The sequence below is a fragment of the Halichoerus grypus genome, chromosome 8, assembly GCF_964656455.1.
Source record: "Halichoerus grypus chromosome 8, mHalGry1.hap1.1, whole genome shotgun sequence".
Lineage (NCBI taxonomy): Eukaryota > Metazoa > Chordata > Mammalia > Carnivora > Phocidae > Halichoerus > Halichoerus grypus.
The window spans coordinates 82589555-82608371 of NC_135719.1; the positions used below are offsets into that span (position 1 = coordinate 82589555).

At 43.9% G+C, this 18817-nt stretch overlaps 1 protein-coding gene across 3 annotated transcripts in view; it reads right to left on the bottom strand.

Moving 5' to 3' along the window:
• Window positions 1-18817, bottom strand: part of STXBP6 (syntaxin binding protein 6) — a 247041-nt gene that overhangs the window by 226053 nt on the left and 2171 nt on the right. The window lies entirely within an intron of this gene.

An 18817-nucleotide genomic window follows, 5' to 3' on the forward strand; every position in this document is an offset into this window, starting at 1 on the left:
CTCAGTCGGTTAAGCGGCTGCCTTCGGCTCAGGTCATGATCCCAGGGTCCTGGGATCGAGTCCCGCATCGGGCTCCCTGCTCTGCGGGGAGCCTGCTTCTCCCTCTCCCTCTGCCTGCTTCTCTGCCTGCTTGTGTTCTCTATCTCTCTGTGAAATAAATAAATAAAATCTTTAAAAAAAAAAAAAGAAAAACTTCTTTTAGAACCAAATGCTGGCAGGAATAAAACTTTCCCTAAGAAATAGGGAAATGCTTTCCTTTCTAAAAAGAAGGACGAAATAATAAGAAAGAGGAAGGAGAATGCGTAATCCCACTTCCAATGAATTCTAACACCTGGACACCCATTTGTGTTTACCTATGAATATAAAAGGTTTCATTTCAGGGAGGAGAAAGCTGCCTCAACATTTCTAACAGGCACCTCTTGATTCCATCACACACCAGAGGCCAATACTAACAGCAGTAGCCACCATGTACCCTACTGAGCCTTCACTATATATAAAGTAGGGCGTTGAGTACTTTGAAGGTTTCTGTTGATCCTCATGTTATCAACCCATTTTACACATAAGAAACTAGATCCTTCAGGAAAGATCCCAGAGCTTTTAAGAAGGAAAGCCAAATGACTATGATGTTATCTCTTGCCAATTACTTGGTTTCTACTCTGATAAAAATGGCATAGCTCATTCGCAATAGCTCACACTTCATCCCCTACTAGACACCATTTCAGTAAGCATGTAGCAGAAATAACTCTCTTGTCCACACCTAAAGCCCTTCCCATGCATCTCAGATAAAAACGTGTTCCCTCCCTTCTTCCTTCCCTCCCTTCTCCCTCCCTCTGTCTGTCTCTCTCTCTCACCCCACTCAGATAAAAATGTGTTCCCTCCCTTCTTCCTTCCCTCCCTTCTCCCTCCCTCTGTCTGTCTCTCTCTCTCACCCCACTTCTCAGAAGTTCTCTTTGAATGTGCTCCATCCATCCATCTATCCATCCATCCATCCATCCATCCATCCATCCATCCATCCCCTTCTGGGCACCTATCATATACCAGGCAATGAAAATACAAAATGTGGAAGTCATGGTCCTATTCCTCATGCAAGCAAATAATCATACCTGAGTGTAAGTTACATATGGCACAGGAGTAGCACAGATCATTTCTGGCTCAGGGTGCAAGTTCAATGGTCACGGAAGACTTCAAAGAGGTGGTAACCTTTGACTGGGTCTGAAGAATGATGGCAAAAATGCAAAATAGACAAGGAAGAGAAGGGCATTTTAAGGCCAAAAGAGTGAAGATGAATGATGCTATCAGGGTGCTCCATGTCCTTCAGAACAGTGAAAAATGACAATGGGGAGACAAAGCTGGGAAAGAGGGATAGGCCACCGAGAAGCAAAGATCAACAAGCCCCAGTCCCCAAAGTCTAGTCTTCTGTGCCTGTCTGACCACAGCACCCAGGACAGCATCCTGCCCCATAGGAAGGGGAAAAGGGAGGACATGGGGCTGCTGATTGGGCAAAGGAAGCCAAGGTGCTTATCAACTCACTAGGAGAGCCTGGCCACCTCTTCCCAACACCCCTCTCAGCATCCTTACTCTTATCATAGCCCTGTGGTTGCTAAGAACTCATCTTTTGCCCTTTTTGAGGCCAATATCTGCCAATTAATCGTGACCCTAAGACCTTGGAGACAAGACACTCTTCATCCTGAGGGGCAGCTCTGAGGGCAGCACAGGAGAAAAAAATGTTCGCTGAGTTGGGCAGGGAGCAGGAGAACTGATTTTAAATAGACAGCTTTTAAAGGGAAATAGCAAGATCATAGACCACCGGTTAGAGAGAGCTTCAACATCCACCTAAACACCAGGGCACAATAAAGACTGACAGAGCTGTTGGGTGTTTATCAGCTCCTCCTGGGCCTTTAAAGCAATAATCCCCCATGCTTTCCGACATGGCTATAGCTTGTCTCATTCATCTGATTCATGGACTCCCATCACCTCTTCAAAAGAAAGAACAAAATCCTGTTGCTATAAAACTTGTTCTTTATTTTTAATTAAGGTGGACTTAAATGTATTATGAGAATTTCCTGACACCCTACCCTGTATGATAATTAGACATATCCTGATTTCCTACACAAACTCAATAAAAAAAATCACGAATCCAAAAATTCACCCCTTATAAAGACCAAGATGACTGAGAAAGTACAGTATGTTTCAACACAAATGCAAGTGGAAATTTGGCTGAACCAGACATAAAATATTGGTACACTTCAAAATTACTTTTTCATATGCACAAATAATATTGCCAAATTCAGTAAATATTATTTATAGAGCAATAAATTTTTATATTAATTTCAGAACAAGACAAAAATCACTGCTTGATTTTCCCCTTGTACTGAACCAACTAAAGTTTTAGTTACCACAAGGAAACAACTTCTAAGAAACGATGACCTTAAACTGAAAGTTAGATTTAAAAATGAAGAATCATAGAAATATTTTAAAGTTATAGAGAATCACAATGAGCTGAGGAATCCAAAGACTGGAATTAAGAGTCCTGGGTTTCCTCCTCTTACACTGTTGGTGGGAACACAAACTGGTTCAGCCACTCTGGAAAACAATATGGAGGTTCCTCAAGAAGCAACTGCATTACTAGGGACAAATATAGTGATTCGAAGGGGCACAGGCATCCCAATGTTTATACCAGCAATGTCCACAATAGCCAAACTATGGAAAGAGCCCAGATGTCCATTGACAGATGAATGGATAAAGGAGATGAGGTATATATACACAATGGAATATTACTCAGCCAGTAAAAAATTGCTGTCTTACCATTTGCAACGATGTAGATGGAACTAGAGGGCATTATGCTAAGTGAAATAAGTCAATCAGAGAAAGACAAATATATGATTTCACTCATAGGTGGAATTTATGAAACAAAAGAGATGGACATAGAAGAAGGGAAAGAGACGGGGCACCTGGGTGGCTCAGTTGTTAAGCGTCTGCCTTCAGCTCAGGTCATGATCCCAGGGTCCTGGGATCGAGCCCCGCATCGGGCTCCCTGCTCAGCAGGAGGCCTGCTTCTCCCTCTCCCACTCCCCCTGCTTGTGTTCCCTCTCTCGGTGTGTTTCTCTCTGTCAAATAAATAAATAAAATCTTTAAAAAAAATAAAAAAATAAAAAAGCTTGATTTATTAAAAAAAAAAAGAAGAAGGGAAAGAGAAATAAAATAAGATAAAAACAGAGGAAGGCAAACCATAAGACACTCTTAATTGTAAGAAACAAACTGAAGCTTGCCGGAGGGGAGAGGGTGGGGGGATGGGGTAACTGGGTAATGGCATTAAGGAGGGCACGTGATGGAATAAGCACTGGGTGTTACATGCAACTGATGAATCACAAAATTCTACCTCTGAAACTAATACTACGCTATCTGTTAAATTGAATTTTAAAAAATAACAAAAAAAGAATCCTGGGTTTCCTATCGATTCACGGTAGGATGTACAGCCTCCGTTTCCTTGTCTGTAAAATGGAGTACACAGAGAGATGAGAGTGTGGAAGAGAAGACAATGGGTTAATTGGATATCTGAGGCCTTTTCCTGATTTAAAAAAGCTCAATGAATTTTATAATATACACAGAATGGATCCTCTCTAGAAAGAGAATTCCATTTCAACCAGAAGATAAAAGCTTTAGAATCAAAGAAAATAAAAACGGAAGACAATGTAGTGCTTCAGTCATTTGAGTACAAAAGTAAACAATTTTCATGCAAATATCAGCTTATAAAATAAAAATGGCTACGTGGTACAAAATATTTTTGAAAGACGCCTATATGGATCTTCCAATTTTTTGCTTAGTTTTGTATGTCCTAATGCACAGGACAAACAAAAACAATTTGGCATGTGCCATTATTTCCCATCTTCCCTAGTTATTTTAAGAGAGTAACATGTTTATCAGTAGCACATGTAGGACAACAGGTCAACACAGTAGAGTAGAAATACCGCCAGATTATTCTTGGACCCTAAAAAAGAGCCTAAGATATGTCCTGCTTCCAAATAAAGGGTGAGAAGGATGATGGTATCACTGAAATCCACGAGAAAGTGGAGAGTAGAAAATATAGAATAAATACAGTGGTAAAGACAGAAAGAAAGAAACTAGTGTTCCAGAATGTCTGGCGTGACAGAGAAATGACAAAGATAAGAAACATAAAGAGGCTTGAAATATAAAACCTATAAGACAACAGAGACACATAAGAGGAAAATAGACCTGCTGGCAAATCACTTTGAACAACATCACCAACATAGTGGAAGCATTCTATTCTGTGTGGAGAAAGCACTGCGGGAGCATTGCTCCCAAGGACAACCACTGCTCCAGAATTTCCTCTCTCAAGCGTTCAAGAAGGTTGGTGGTGAGAACCATCACCTTACCCATACGTACACTGAGGATGGAGATTAAGAAATCATGTGTCCACAGCACTCTCTCCATCCTGGGGCTGTGGCTTGCTTTGAGCATCCTAGAACCTGAAATCTAAAACAATCTCAACAAAAAAGAAACTACATCTATCCCTCACTCATCCCTCCCTCAGTCTGCGGACCAGTCAACAGAGTCACACCAACCAAAACCCACCCATCGACTCACCATTTTAGGGACGGTTTGGGTGAAAACAGAAACACAGCCATTTACCTGTGCAAGAGCAGCCACCCAAAGAGACCCCATCTACCAAGAGTCACCAGTCATCACAGTGGCCAGCGCACTCTACGCAACAGCACCCACTAGTGGTGGGGAGGAATACAAGGGGAAAGGAAACACGTTGACAGAATCCTTCAAATTATGTAAAAACCCTATGCATTTCACAAAGTTATTAAGTATCACCCTCACAGCCACCCCCCAGAAGGCTGGTGTTCTTGAAAATTGAAGGCATATCTCCACATGGCTAAATGCCTCTGGAGTTCTACTCCAGCTATGGAACTTTTCTCTTGCCCCAACCATACTAATTGGTTCACGAACTGTAGCTTCTCCTAATGCACACATGCCATGGTTCTAAAGAAATCTCTCCTACTCACATAATACAGTAAACAGAAGCTAACTGAGTATGTACTATAGAGGTAACACTGTGAAGATTCAAAATTAAATTAGAAAAAGATCCTGCTTAGTCGTTAAGCGTCTGCCTTCGGCTCAGGTCATGATCTCAGGGTCCTGGGATCCAGCCCCGCATCGGGCTCCCTGCTCGGCGGGAAGCCAGCTTCTCCCTCTCCCACTCCCCCTGCTTGTGTTCCCTCTCTCGCTGTCTCTCTCTCTGTCAAATAAATAAATAAAATCTTAAAAAAAAAGAAAAAGAAAAAGAAAAAGATCCTGCTATCAAACAGTGTAGAGTCTACTTGGGGAGACATTGCAAGGTCTATGGAATGGCACCACCATCACCCAACCATGAAAGCTAGAAACCAAGGAGTAGTTTCTGATGCCTCCTTTTTTCTCACCCTAGACTTCCAACCCATCACTATATCTAGTCCTATCACCTCTATTTCACTAAACATTCACCCAGTTCTCCCCACCTTCACCTCTCTGGTCAGGTGATCATCATTTTTTCCTAAATGACTACAAAAACTTCAAACTGGTCTAACCACATCTCCTTTTGGACCCCTATGGTCCTTTCATCCATCCTCTTCCCTGCAACCAAAGTGATACCTTGACAATTGGATCACTTCAAACCCATGCTTAGAAAGCCTTGTGACTCTTAGGAAAAGACTCTGTCTCATACTCCTTACTGTCCATTCCCAGCCACAGGGGCCTTCGGCGGTCCATCACTCATACCAGGGTCCCTTCCACTGCGGGGACTTCACACATCCGTCACCTCTGTAATGCCATCTCCTGCCCCTTTAACCCCGACTCATCCTTCAGGTTGCAGCTCAGCAGCACTTCCTGAGGAAAGCCACCCTGATTTCCTTGACTGGGCCAAGTCCCCTCGAACACATACCTCTCCCACAGAACCCTTGGGACAGCTGTCATTTAACATTCCACGCAATTATTTTTGTATACAGTTTCTTTTAATAACTGTGATAAAAGCGGAAACCGTGTTTGGGTTTTGCAGGTACCTTTGCTGAATGAAAAGACGGAGATAAGATCAATACGAAGCAAAATGGAAAACGTGCCCTGAGAAAGATGCAAACGACTCCTGCAGGATTTAAACCAGACCTCTTGCCTTTTACAAGGGGTCCTTCCTGGGAATTTCTCAAGGTCTCTTCTCCCCAACATTGCACTGTGACATGGCATTCATAAGAGGAAGGGAAGGGAAACTATCATAACTTTTGCTGTCCTTCCCTCTCCCAAGTCCAGAGGTGAAGGAAGCAAGGGAAGAAGTAGGGCTTCCATATAGGAGGACAGCGGCCCTGTCTACATTTGTCTTCAATAAAGGCAGGGCAAGGAGGTAACAGCCCCAAACTTACTGAAACAGCTATTCTGGGTAAAACTGCTCCTAAGAACCCCTGACAAATCCATCATCACTGTGGAAGACTTTGCAGGATGTAGGTCAGCCACCTTATACGGACTGAGTATCACTGTCCCTCCTTGAAATGGTGATGGAAGTCTCTCTCCTTCCTCAACAGTCCATTTCTTCTTGAAAATCTGCTGCAATTAATTTCCCCATCATCCATCTAAACTGACTGCATTTAAAATGCGGGAGCTGCCCACATTGATACACCTCTATTAAGAAATGTCTGCCCTTCCCTCTTCCGATACCCAATGTCTCAGGAGCAGCCCTAGGCTCTGCCCAGCCGCTCCGGTTGCTCACTGCCTCGGGACAACACAGCGTGGTGGTCAAGAGCCTGACCCAGGCTCACAATGGTGGGCTGTGGACCCCAGGACCAAGGAACTGTGGCCCTGGTTTCCATAAAATGGGGTGAATGATAGCACCTCATTAACTGAGTTGGAAGAATCCACGAAATACCTTTTTGAAGATCTAACTGGCTTTATTAAATGATTCATGAATTGGGCAGCACCCCGTCTCTCAAGAAGGAAGGCATTCCTCCACAAAACATTCCTACCACAGTGCCTGACGCACTACATGTGTGTGATGATTAACTATTAGTATGGTTAATATATTAAGGAAGCCTCAGGTATTCACTGAAATGAGCTCCTTACTCCCAAACCCAGAGGCTTATAAAAAAAAAAAAATCTCTGTAGAAAAATTCTCAGGGTAGAACTCTAGACACTTGTACCTGTAAGATAACACAGTGACCTATAGGGAGACAGTGTTCGCTGTAGCCCTGCCAGAGACGACAGTGGAACCATGACCTACATCCTAGTTACACATCCAGGAACTAGTCATTAGTTACACCCACTCAAAAAATAAGGATGTGGGTGGCTCTTCCCTCCCCACCCCCCATCACAATGTATATCTTGTGTTTACTCAGTGTACTGTAAAGCTCAGAATACAAAGCACTATTTATAAGCTTCTTTCTTTTGGCAGGAGGTGAATACATTCAGACATCCACCAGCCAAGTCCAAATCTGAGATGTACGAACTACACACGTATACAGGATAATGGAATCTGCTAAGAAAACAGGGAAGGCGGCCCCAGCAGGTAGGTCTTCACAGCCACTGGGGACAACTGCTCCTTAGTAACACCTGGCTCTTCACACCTGCCCTGAAATCCTCTACAGGAATTAAATGTGGAAGGAAAATGAATATTTTACCAGGGAAGGTTTTCATTAAAATAGCCTCCCATTTTTTTTCCCTCAGGCACCTCATTTTATCCAGGGAAAGTTGTGTGAATATAAATAAAATAAATTTCTAATCTGCATAGGAAATGATTTGGTTATCTGGTTACCCATCACCCAGGGCTTTGTCCTGAAAACCGAGGCTGTGCAGGATACAGGTGCTAGGTATAAAGAAAGCTACCAAATGAAGAAACCATTCTACTGTGCTATTGCAAGAGAAGTCCAGAAGCTTCTTTGTCACTGCTTTGAGCCAGAAAAATCAGTTGTAGCTTCTGCTTTCTATGTGCTCAGTTTTTTTTTTTAAGATGTATTTATTTGAGAGAGAGAGTGAGCATGTGAGCATGCAAGTGGGGGGAGGGGCAGAGGGAGAGAATCTCAAGCAGACTCCATGCTAAGTGCAGAGCCTGACGTGGGGCTTCAATCTCACAACCCTGAGATCGTGACCTGAGCTGAAACGAAGAGTCGGATGCTCAACCGACTGCACCACCCAGGCGCCCCTCTATGTACTCAGCTTTTAGACAACATTTCCCAATCTTGGTGGAAGAAGGCCAGCCTGTTGGGGTCCATGAGCCAGAAAGGGTGAGAATAAGCCTCTGGGATGGTCAAGTGTATTCCATGGCTTTCCCAGGACCCTCACATCTCAGGGGCAGCTGTTTGCCCTAGGATCTATCAGAAAGCAGTCTGCCCAGGGTATTCTTTTCAGGGATCATTTCTGAAAGTCTGCACCACATGCCAAAGGCATTACCTTACTCGGTTTCAGACAGTACTAATGGATGACTTTAAGATTAGGGATGAATGACTATTAAAGAGCTCAGCAATATTCTGCCTCCACTGGTCAGATTTTATATAAGTACTCCTCTTGAAAAAGATTATATTCTATGCAAAATATGGTTTCCAACATTGACAGTATTCATCAACATGTCTTGTCTTAAGAGTGTTTCCGGGGCGCCTGGGTGGCTCAATCAGTTAAGGAGCTGCCTTTGGCTCAGGTCATGATCTCAGGGTCCTGGGATCGAGCCCCATGTTGGGCTCTCTGCTCAGCGGGTGGTCTGCTTCTCCCTCTCCCTGTGCTCATGCTCTCTCTCTTGGCTTATTCTCTCGCTTTCAAATAAATAAATAAAATCTTAAAAAAAAAAAAAAAAAGGAGTATTTCCTGGTGGCTGCTTGCCAGCCAGGAAGAAGAGCAGGCAGAGTGAGGCCTACAGGTCTGACTTGTCCCGCCAGAACGTTGAAAGGCCTGAAGCCTCTTCCATGAATAGCAGGGCCTCAGAGATTGTGTTTGGGAAGGACAAGTGCCCTGAAGCCTGACTGACTTCTGTCCCATGGGGCAGTTCCTGGGGGTCTATAACAAGGATGGGGGGTGGGGGGACCAGACCTTCACCATCAGCACATGCTTTTCTGGCTGCAACATTCTGAAGTTCCTTTAACACTTTGTCCGAGGGGAGGTAGGGTAAGGAAAAGCAAAGCCAGTGGCCCTGGGGTAAGACAGAGCTAGGTTTGACTCCTAATCATGCTTTCTTTCTCTTTCTAAAATCTCTGACTTTCCATCCCTAAGGTGGGGACACTCAAGAGCAGTAAGCAGCTCCTAGGTTACTGTAAGGATGAGAAGAGATGGTGAAAGTGGGGCACTTAGTACAATGTCTTCTCCTCCCTGCGAAATCTTCCTTCTTCACCCCTGGAGGGAACTTCCTCCCTTATAGGTAAGCCTCAAAAATAAGGTTTTGTTTTTAAGTCACCCATGAAGCACCCTCCTGATTCACTGGACTGGGTTCTGGGAGGTCTTCTGCTATTTCCCAAAATCAAATACAGGCTCAAAGGGCATTTTTGAAACAAACTAAAAATAGACAAAACAAGGTACTCGAAGCAATTCCAAAAATGTTTTCAGCAACACTTCTGGAGTTGGGTGTACAATCATCCACAGTGACTGCCATAAAAGCCAAATTCATTTATAGGTTAAGTACTTTTAAGCTTTCAGGTGACCTCACAACTTTACAATTGCCATGAGTCACAACTTTTTAGCAAGTTCCACACTAAGGGCTTTATGCCTCTTCATATCCTCATCTACCTCATCCAGCTGTGACTCCCACAGTGGGGACTCTCCAGATACTATGTTGGAGAAAACAATCAGACACCACCAACAGGTGACCCCCATTACTACAGATTTCAAGGACTTCTCATAGATGTTTCTATGGAACTCTCTTTTTGTTTTAAAAAGTAAAACAGGGGTGCCTGGGTGGCTGAGTCAGTTAAGCGACTGCCTTCAGCTCAGGTCATGATCCCAGGGTCCTGGGATCGAATGCCGCATCGGGCTCCCTGCTCATCTGGGAGTCTGCTTCTCCCCCTCCCCCTGCTCATGCTATCTCTCTCGCTCACTCTCTTTTAAGTAAATAAATAAATCTTAAAAAAAAAAAAAAAAAAGTAAAACAAACTACACAATTGAAAACCAGGCAAGAGACCTGAACAGGCACTTCACAAAAGAGGATATCCAACCAGCATACACATGCAAAGACACTAAGCTTCACGTGGTGATAAGGGAAATACGAACTGTAAGAAGAGACCTCTACACAAACATCTGAAATAGCTAAAATGAAAATGACTTCTCAAACTAAATATTGGCAAGAACGTGGAAAAAGGGAACTCCTGTTTCGCACCAGATGGGGCTATAAATTTGAGTGATGACATACTGGAAAACCTCTTGGCTGTATCTACTAAAGCTAAATGTACTCCTGTCACAAGACCCAGCAAGTATATCCACATGCACATACCAGCAATGCATACCTACGTGCACCAAAAGACCTATCTACATTAATGCTCACAGCAGCTTTATAACAGCCCCCAACTGGAAACAGCACAAATGTCCATAATTAAGAACTGTGGTATACTGATACAACAGAATATATAATCCAGCTTCTGCTCCATGAGCAATAGGCATGACTCTCACAACATTGCGAGAAAGAAGTCAGACACAAAAGAATACAAAAGAATGACCATACTCATACAAAATTTAAAAATTGGCAAAAGTGACCCATAGTGTTAGAAGTCAGGACAGTGGCTACCATGGAGGAGGAGGTTACCAGCTGGCCCACAGAGAGATTCTGGGGTGCTAGTGGCACTTTCTCTCTTCATCTGTGTTAAGACTAAATGGATGTGTTCGTGGAGTGGAAATTCCCTACATCGGACCCGTGTAATCTGTGCTGGTTTCTGTGTGTATATAAAGTTTCAAAAAAACCCACTTTTTTTTTAAAGCAAACCCATCTAAATGCCTCCTCCTGTGCAAAGCCAAACAGGGCAAACTTATTCAATTGTCCCTTAGTATAAATGTATGGGAGCGCTTGGGCCTAGTGCGAACAGCAAGAGGCACCGGGTCCCGCACCTCATCCGTGCCTGCCCCCAGCCCCGAACTGGGTGAGCCCATGACTCGGAGGGAGTTTGACTCCCTGGGCCTCACTGCTCTCATCTAGAGAAACCAGCGGGGTAATGATGAGTCTTGGATAACATCCAGGGAGGGCACTCTGTAGACCATAAACTGGCAGGACATTATCACATACCACAGCAGACGCCGTTGAGAAGCAGGAGAACCTGCGGAGAGTTAGGGAGATTTTGAGGAGCTCTGGGGGGTTCCTTTCAAGAGTTTTAGGGGCCAGTAGCGTAGGTTCTTTATTCATGAAATTTCCTTTCAATGCCAACATGAGTTATCACACTTTCCGTTTGCACAGCTGTCTCATGAACTGCTCTGTAATAAGCTTTCCATCATAAACAGCACTTTTCAGCCCACATTTGGAAATGATACACACTCTTCAACTGTAAAATAAGGGTAAGTACCCAACAGTACCCGTCTCTGAGGGTGGGTCGTGCAGACAAAAGGAATCAGTATTTGTGAAGTGCTTAGAATCGTGTACAATGTTAGCACATAATAATCTCTAGGGAAATGTTAAATACTAAAAGTAAGAGACTGACAGAAAAACTAATGGACTACACAGTGGAGGGGAATCCCGGAAGAAAGCAGCTGTCCAGCTCAGTCTATTTCTATTGATTCTCCCCTACATGTCAGACATGCTAGGCCCCGGGGATACAAAAACCGAAGATCCCAGCCTTGGGAGGAGTTCACAGCCCAGTGGATAAAAATCAGCTACTGGACAGATCAGTGACTACGTGGTTGGCAATGTGGATGAATTTGGAAATACGTCCATTTTATGAGCATTGGGCTCTTTTTATAAGCATCAAATATCTACCTTTAGGGTAGGGTTGTTGTTTTTTTTTAAACTATTGTTATAGTTGCATAACGATTTAATTTTAAAAGGCCTTAATTCAGGAACACCCAGCTTTATATACCGCTCCTCCTCAGCAGCAGGACAGCTTCCTTATTGCGACTTAATGATAGGGTAGAGGAAATTCTTGGAGGATAATATGAACTTCTCAACCACTAGATACTGCTGGCCTTCACCTGACACTGTGTGAAGCAACGTTTTCCCCGGGCGGTCTGAAAACAGAGAGCTGGGTGATGCAGACCCTCCCTGACCAAGTCTCCTTACCCACCACGGTCATGAGAGGCAACGGGATTAGCGCACACACCCTCACTCGCCTCAGAAATCGGATCTTTCCCACTTCCGAGCAACACTCCACCTCCACCTTCTGGAAGGACAGTAAGTGCCAGTGAGGCCTAGTGTGTTGGGCTTCAACCTGATTATCTTGTCTTTGATTATTTGATGTTGGTGCGATGACTAGCCCTAGCACTGTAACAAAGCGAACAATCTCGTTCTCTTCAAAATCGGGCATGAAAGATCCACACGTGTCAATCCACAAAACAGTCAAACAAGAGGGTGAAATGGGGCCTCACAGGATAAATTACCATTGTAGGGAATGCAAGGGAATGCAAGGAATCGCAGGCTGTGAAGGCTTGGAAACTAGTTGATTTACTGCACTTGGGGTTTTGTTAAAACCTTAGGAGCTATTCGTGTCTATTTTTTCCCAGCAGAAAGTGAAAAGGATCTGTCCACCTAATTGAAATGTAAACACAATCTCTTATTTCCTCTCACTTCAAATGATGATAAAGGAGATGGAAACAAAAGTTAGCAAGCCCCGACTCACCTTGTGTAACCCCACGCAGATGCCACTAGTTCAGCCAGCACTGGGGAGTGATGGGGCATCCTCTTAGAGCTCAGAAAGCCCTCACAGGCCCTATTCATGCCAGCCTCAAGAACCAGACCCATGAGCCAGGCCGGCCGGGGCTACTGGTGTCCCCAGGAACACCAAGGAAATGGAGACCCCGTGAGGGCAAGTAACACAGGCCCCAGGTTGGAAAATTACAGCCAGTGCCAACATTTAGTTCCTACTTCTTCCTCGTCACTTGTTTCCCATTAACTTAATTCAATCCAAACTTTCCCCAGTTAATAGACTCATGGAAGGCAAATTAACGAAGCGCCTAGATTTTCTAAAGTCAACAATGAAGCAAATATTTTCACCCTCATCCCCAGAAACTTTCACCCATGCTGCTCATGAAGTGCAGTGGTTTGCATCTTAGCTCCCTTCGTTTCCGCTCGTCTGGGAAGGAGATAAAGGTCACTAAGTGAGTAGGGGGAAGGCAGCTAGGCAGGGATGGGCAGAGACCACCATACTAAGGAATGGGAGCACCAACTGAGCAGCTCAGGGATGACCTTCTGGTCAAATAGAAACCAACACTGGGGTGCCCGAGTGTCTCAGTCGGTTAAGCATCTGCCTTCAGCTTAGGTCATGATCCCGGGGTCCTGGGATCGAGTCCCACGTCAGGCTCCCTGCTCAGCAGGGAGTCTGCTTCTCCCGCTCCCTCTACCACTCCCCCTGCTTGTGCTCTCTTGCTCTCAAACAAATAGAATCTTTAAAAAAATAAAATACTTGTGCTCTCTCTCTCAAATAAATAAAATCTTAAAAAGAAAAAAAAAAAAGGAGAAATCAACTCCATCAAAGCCGAGTAAAGACTCAACACCTAAAAGTTATCCGGACTCAGCTGAGACTAGCATAGTGACTTTACCAAAGCTACGGTAATTTGAAAACCAATAAGCAAATGAATCCTGAGGACCAGGATTCATATTTCATCCCTTCCATCCTCTCCCCACCCAAACCCCATCCACACAAATCAAAAACCTCCATGAAGCCCTTGGCTTTCTTCCATATATTCTTTTCCCTTAGTCCTAACCATGGAATTCTTAGCCCTTGAAGGAAGGAGAAGGCAAACAGGCAGCGTTCCAGGCCCATCAGGTTAGGCACTTTTCTGTGAGCTAGGTCTCACTCTGATGTTACAGATAAGAAAGCTGTAGCTCAGATGTGACTTACCTTGCCCAAGTTCCCAAGCAAATTAGTGGCAGAGCCACTATTCAGAGCTACTCAGCTCTGTTTTAGTCCAAAGCCATCTGCTCCACACTGCATCGGCTTCTACTCAGAGTGATCCATGGCCCAGCACCAACCACGGCTGTGGGAGCTTGTTATAACTGCAGGATCTCCGGCCCCAAACCAGGCCTATGGAATCAGACTCAGCACTTTAACAAGATCCCCGGGTGTTTGTGCCCATGAGTTTGAGAAGGCCAGCTATGTCACAGTGCTGAGGAGGGAAGAAACATCTCTGCTGGCGGGATGGCAGCCTCAGCTCCAGTGGTGTTAAAAACCCCTGTAGTATCATGACTCTTGGATCCAAATACACTGATGTTGTGTAATGCCGAGTAGCACCTGAACCATGTTTCAGACAGATTTTTTTTTTTTTAAGGGCAGTCTTGACAGAGCTCCACAAACGAACTGGAAGATGACACTAAGACATCTATCATAGTCAAATCTTAAGGGAGAAGCTAAGCCTAGTGCCCTTTGGTGGTTCACAGTAAGGAAGCCCACATATGGAATTCGTCTCTGGAGGGAAGTCCAGAAACATACTCCAATCTGAAGATCCCAAGGCCACAAAAACTATCCCACTGACTCAGGAGCCACTTGGAACAAAGTGCTTTTAATTCAGCGCAAGGACTTTGGATCAAAGAGTCACAGGAAAACCCTAGAAAGACCCCAAGACAAGCAAGGACAAAGGAATCATCTAGGTATTTTTTTTCCCAAAAAGAAAATCTGGCCTGAAACGAATACGCTATTCCTAGATCTCTCTGACCACTTTTTTCTTACCATTCTCCTTTCACTCCAGGCTTCTTGCCTTTTTATTGTGATAGAATTCATACCCCATAAAATTCACCCTTTTAGAGAGTCCAATTCAATAGTTTGTAGAGTATTCACAAAGTTGTGTAATTATCACCTCTCTAATTCCAGAAACATTTTTCATCACCCCAAAAGGAAATCTGTACCCATCAATAATCACTCCCCATTCCCCCCCTCCCCCATGCCCCGGCAAACCGCTAATGTACCTTCTGTCACTATGGATTTGCCTATTCTGGACATTTCATACAAATGGAATCATACGACAGTGGCCCTTTGTGTCTGGCTTCTTCCACATAGCATGTTTTCAAGGTTCATCCATGTAGCACGAATCAAACTTCATTCCTTTGTATGGCTGAATGGTATTCCATTGTATGGATACCCCACACTTTGTTTATCCATTCATCAGCGGGTGGGCATCTGGGCTGTTTCCACCTTTTGGCTGTTACAAATAATGCTGTTGTGAACATTTGTGTCCAGGCGTTTGTGTGAACATGTTTTCTGTTCTCTTAGGTATATGCCCAGGATTGAAACTGGCCCTCAGGTACCTCTGTGTTTAACATTTTGAGGAACTGCCTGTCTTCCAGAGCAGCTGCACTACTACGTTCCCACCACCAATGTAACGTAGGAGGGTTCCTATTTTTCCACAGCCTCACCAACAATTGTTCTTCTATGTCTTTTTGATCACAGCCATCCTGATGGGTGTGAGGTGATACATGGTTTTGATTTGTATTTCCCTAATGACTAATGGCGTCCACCATCTTTTCATTCACTTATTGCCATTTGTATATCTTCTTTGAAGAAATGTCTATTTAAAGCCTTTGCCCATTTTAAAATCGGGTTGCCTTTTTAACCACTGAGTGGTAAGACTTCTTCCTTCATGCTATTTTTTGAAACTCCAGTCACACCCTCTCTTCCTGGAAAGCTCTTCTTCCAAATACCCAAGACTCTTCGGCGGGACTTCCCTCTGTATTTGGACCCGCTGTCCCCTAAAGGCCTAGACACACTTTGAGTCTCTCTTGGTTCCCAGGTGCCCTTCCTTGTTTTTAATCTGAGTGTTGGGCCCTCCTCTTTCTCCACAAGTAGCTCTTCTGTGGTCCCCAGAACTCATGGCTACTTCAGTGAATTCACAGAATCAAGAAAGAGCAACAGGTTCTTTGACCACCAACACAGACTCACTCAGTCTCACTCTGTGTGAGGCATGATCCTTTTCCTGTGTGCTCTGAAAATTATTTACATTCAGGCACAGGCACAAGCCTTCATACTCCTGCTCCATTATGCCACCAACCTAAAACGCCCCTTCTCTTCTCTACAAAAGTACAACCACCCATCATTTACATTTTCACAGTTTATCCCCGCCATGGAGATTTTCTTTGCCACCACAGGTTAAAATGGTTTCTCTCCACCCTGAAATATAGTAATCACCTACAGACTCCATTAATCAATCGATATTCATTATTTAATGAATGCCCCTATATCATAGGGATAAACTAGGTGAAACCAGCCCACCCATAGTTGATGTTAATTATCATATTAGAATTGTTGGGATGTGCTACTTTGGTAATGGAGTATTAGAAGATCCACACATAACCTCAAAAATGTTGCATTCTGGGAAACGTTTAATTGAATAAATATAACCAAGATTTTGTTGTTGAGACTTTTAACTCAGAGACTTTGATATGATGATGCACATGTTGAGAATCTCTAAGAGCGAAAAATAACAGGCAGCGCTTCTACATTGATCTGCCCTTTTCAAGAGCACACCTATTAACCACCACCCCAACAGGATTCTTCTGATGTACTCTGGAAACTGCTAAGCTAATTCAATTGCTGCTTAATTCTATCAGCTGGACAGCATGCAGTGGAAACCATATTTTCTACCTGCATAAGGAATCAAATTTGCTTTGTTTTAGAATATTGTCAATTGGAAGTCACTCTATTTCCATGTCAGTTTACAGAAAAAGAAAAAAACACACATTAAAAGTGTTCATAATTTTGAAGACCCATCCAGATTTCTGAAATTGGAAAATGATAAAATGTGGAGGAAAAAATGTATTTTAGAATTGCATTAGCACCATACAACCCAAGTTTTAGTTTAAGCACGCTCTAGGAAGGTGGTGGAGAACAGTGTTCCCGGAACGGGCTGTGACTCTCTCTGACCCAGAACCATCCAAGGACCAAAGAGAAATAAGGTATCGTAAGGACAGTCTCACAACAGACTTACCCAAGGGAGCGAAGATACCAAGTGGTCATGTGCTAAGAAAAGCTAATGACAGAGATAAGGAAAGAAGCCTCCCCCACACTGGAAAAGCAAGCCTAGCAGGGAAAAGTAGGGGTAACACCCAAAATATAAACATCAAGTTATGGGAAAGAATTTTAAAATAGAAACATTCCCTACTCATGTTAAGTAGGAGAAACCATTTAAATTAGCTAGTGAATCTGAAGAATTACAACCAGAAGGTGTTTCTTCACTGTGTGCTGATTACCATCAGGAAGACAGGCAGGGGCCTTGCAGTTTTATCTACTAAAACACTAAATGGTACACTTGAGTTTTTGAATAGGTCTCTGATTTTACTGATAGGTCTTTCTAGTGCTAATCATATTAAAACTAAAACAAAGCACAAATGGAGAGCTAAGATAAAGCATGTGGTCAGCCGGGATTCTGTTTGGCAAGGCAACACAAGAACTTATTAAAGTGTTCATCTCCTCTTACACCTAGTCATTTGGGTGCTACATAAACCTTATTTTTTCTGTAGGATGTCATCTCAGGAGCCCTCCCAACTCAAGCAGGCTCTCTCCCAAGGCCTCTCTGATACAAAGAAGTTAAAGTTCAAGGCCACAACTAGTCATCGTGGGCTCTCGGCCCAGCACGCTAGCTTGGGGGACAAGGAGAAGAGCTTAAGATTGGGTTGTGCCAAACAGTGCTTGATTATCAGCGAAATGATACAGAGAGGCTGATACTGCACCGCTGTCCTGAAAGTCAGCCTTTCTCCCCCTCAGAGTGAGAGAGGATCTCAGTCACGGACGACACCACCATTCGACAGAGGAAGGGAAGGCCTCTGCCAGGTCTCACCACGACAGAACATCTGTCATAGAGTATACTTCACCTTCCCCCACCCCGCCAGGTCTGGGTAAGCCGTTCATTCAGAGAAGGCACCACATTGCCAGGGTTTTTTTTTTTTAACACTTGCTTATTCGACCTGATCTCCAATCTTAAGGTTCAAGCTGCCCTAACTTTATGCATCCCCTCCACACAAATGTCTGAGATCCCCAAAGAAAGGAAGAGGGTAGTTGTTGGATTTATAAATATTGGGGTCACCAATCTCAGTCTACTCAGGAGTCACCTAGTAACCAGGGACTGAGGATTTTACAGTGTGTGATTTCTGTGTGGGTAAAATGCATTCATTTGAAGAGCAATCAGAATTACAAAACTGGACAATGGTAAGTGACACAGGTACTGGAAATAAAAAATGTTTTAGGTAAGTTCCAAAACACCCTGTCTTATGTGAAGTATTAAAATAATTGCATTTCAGAACAAACCTCACCTCTGTCTTTCTCTCTCTCACACACATCCCTCCCTGCCGTCAGTGATTTTATTGGCATGGTCCCTGGACTTAGCAGCACTGGCATCATCTGGAACTAGTTAGAGATACAAATTCTTGGGCCCCCCTACCTCCACCCTAGACCTAAAGAATCAGAGACTCTGCCAGCACAGGCCAGCAATCTTTGTTTTAACAAGCCCTCCAGTTGACTCTGATGCTCATGCTTGAGAATCCCTGCCCTAGGATTAGGGAAGATGCAGCACCAGGGAGGCTCAGGAGCCCGATTAAACCCTTACTAGCTGAGTGAGAGGAAATCCCACCCATTCTTGTCTCTGGTGACTATTGGCTCTTAATCTCAGACTGATGAGGGGTTGAGTCCTTAGTTCAAGGTCACTGTTGGAGACCAAGTCAGAGCTCCAGCCCAGGGTCTGC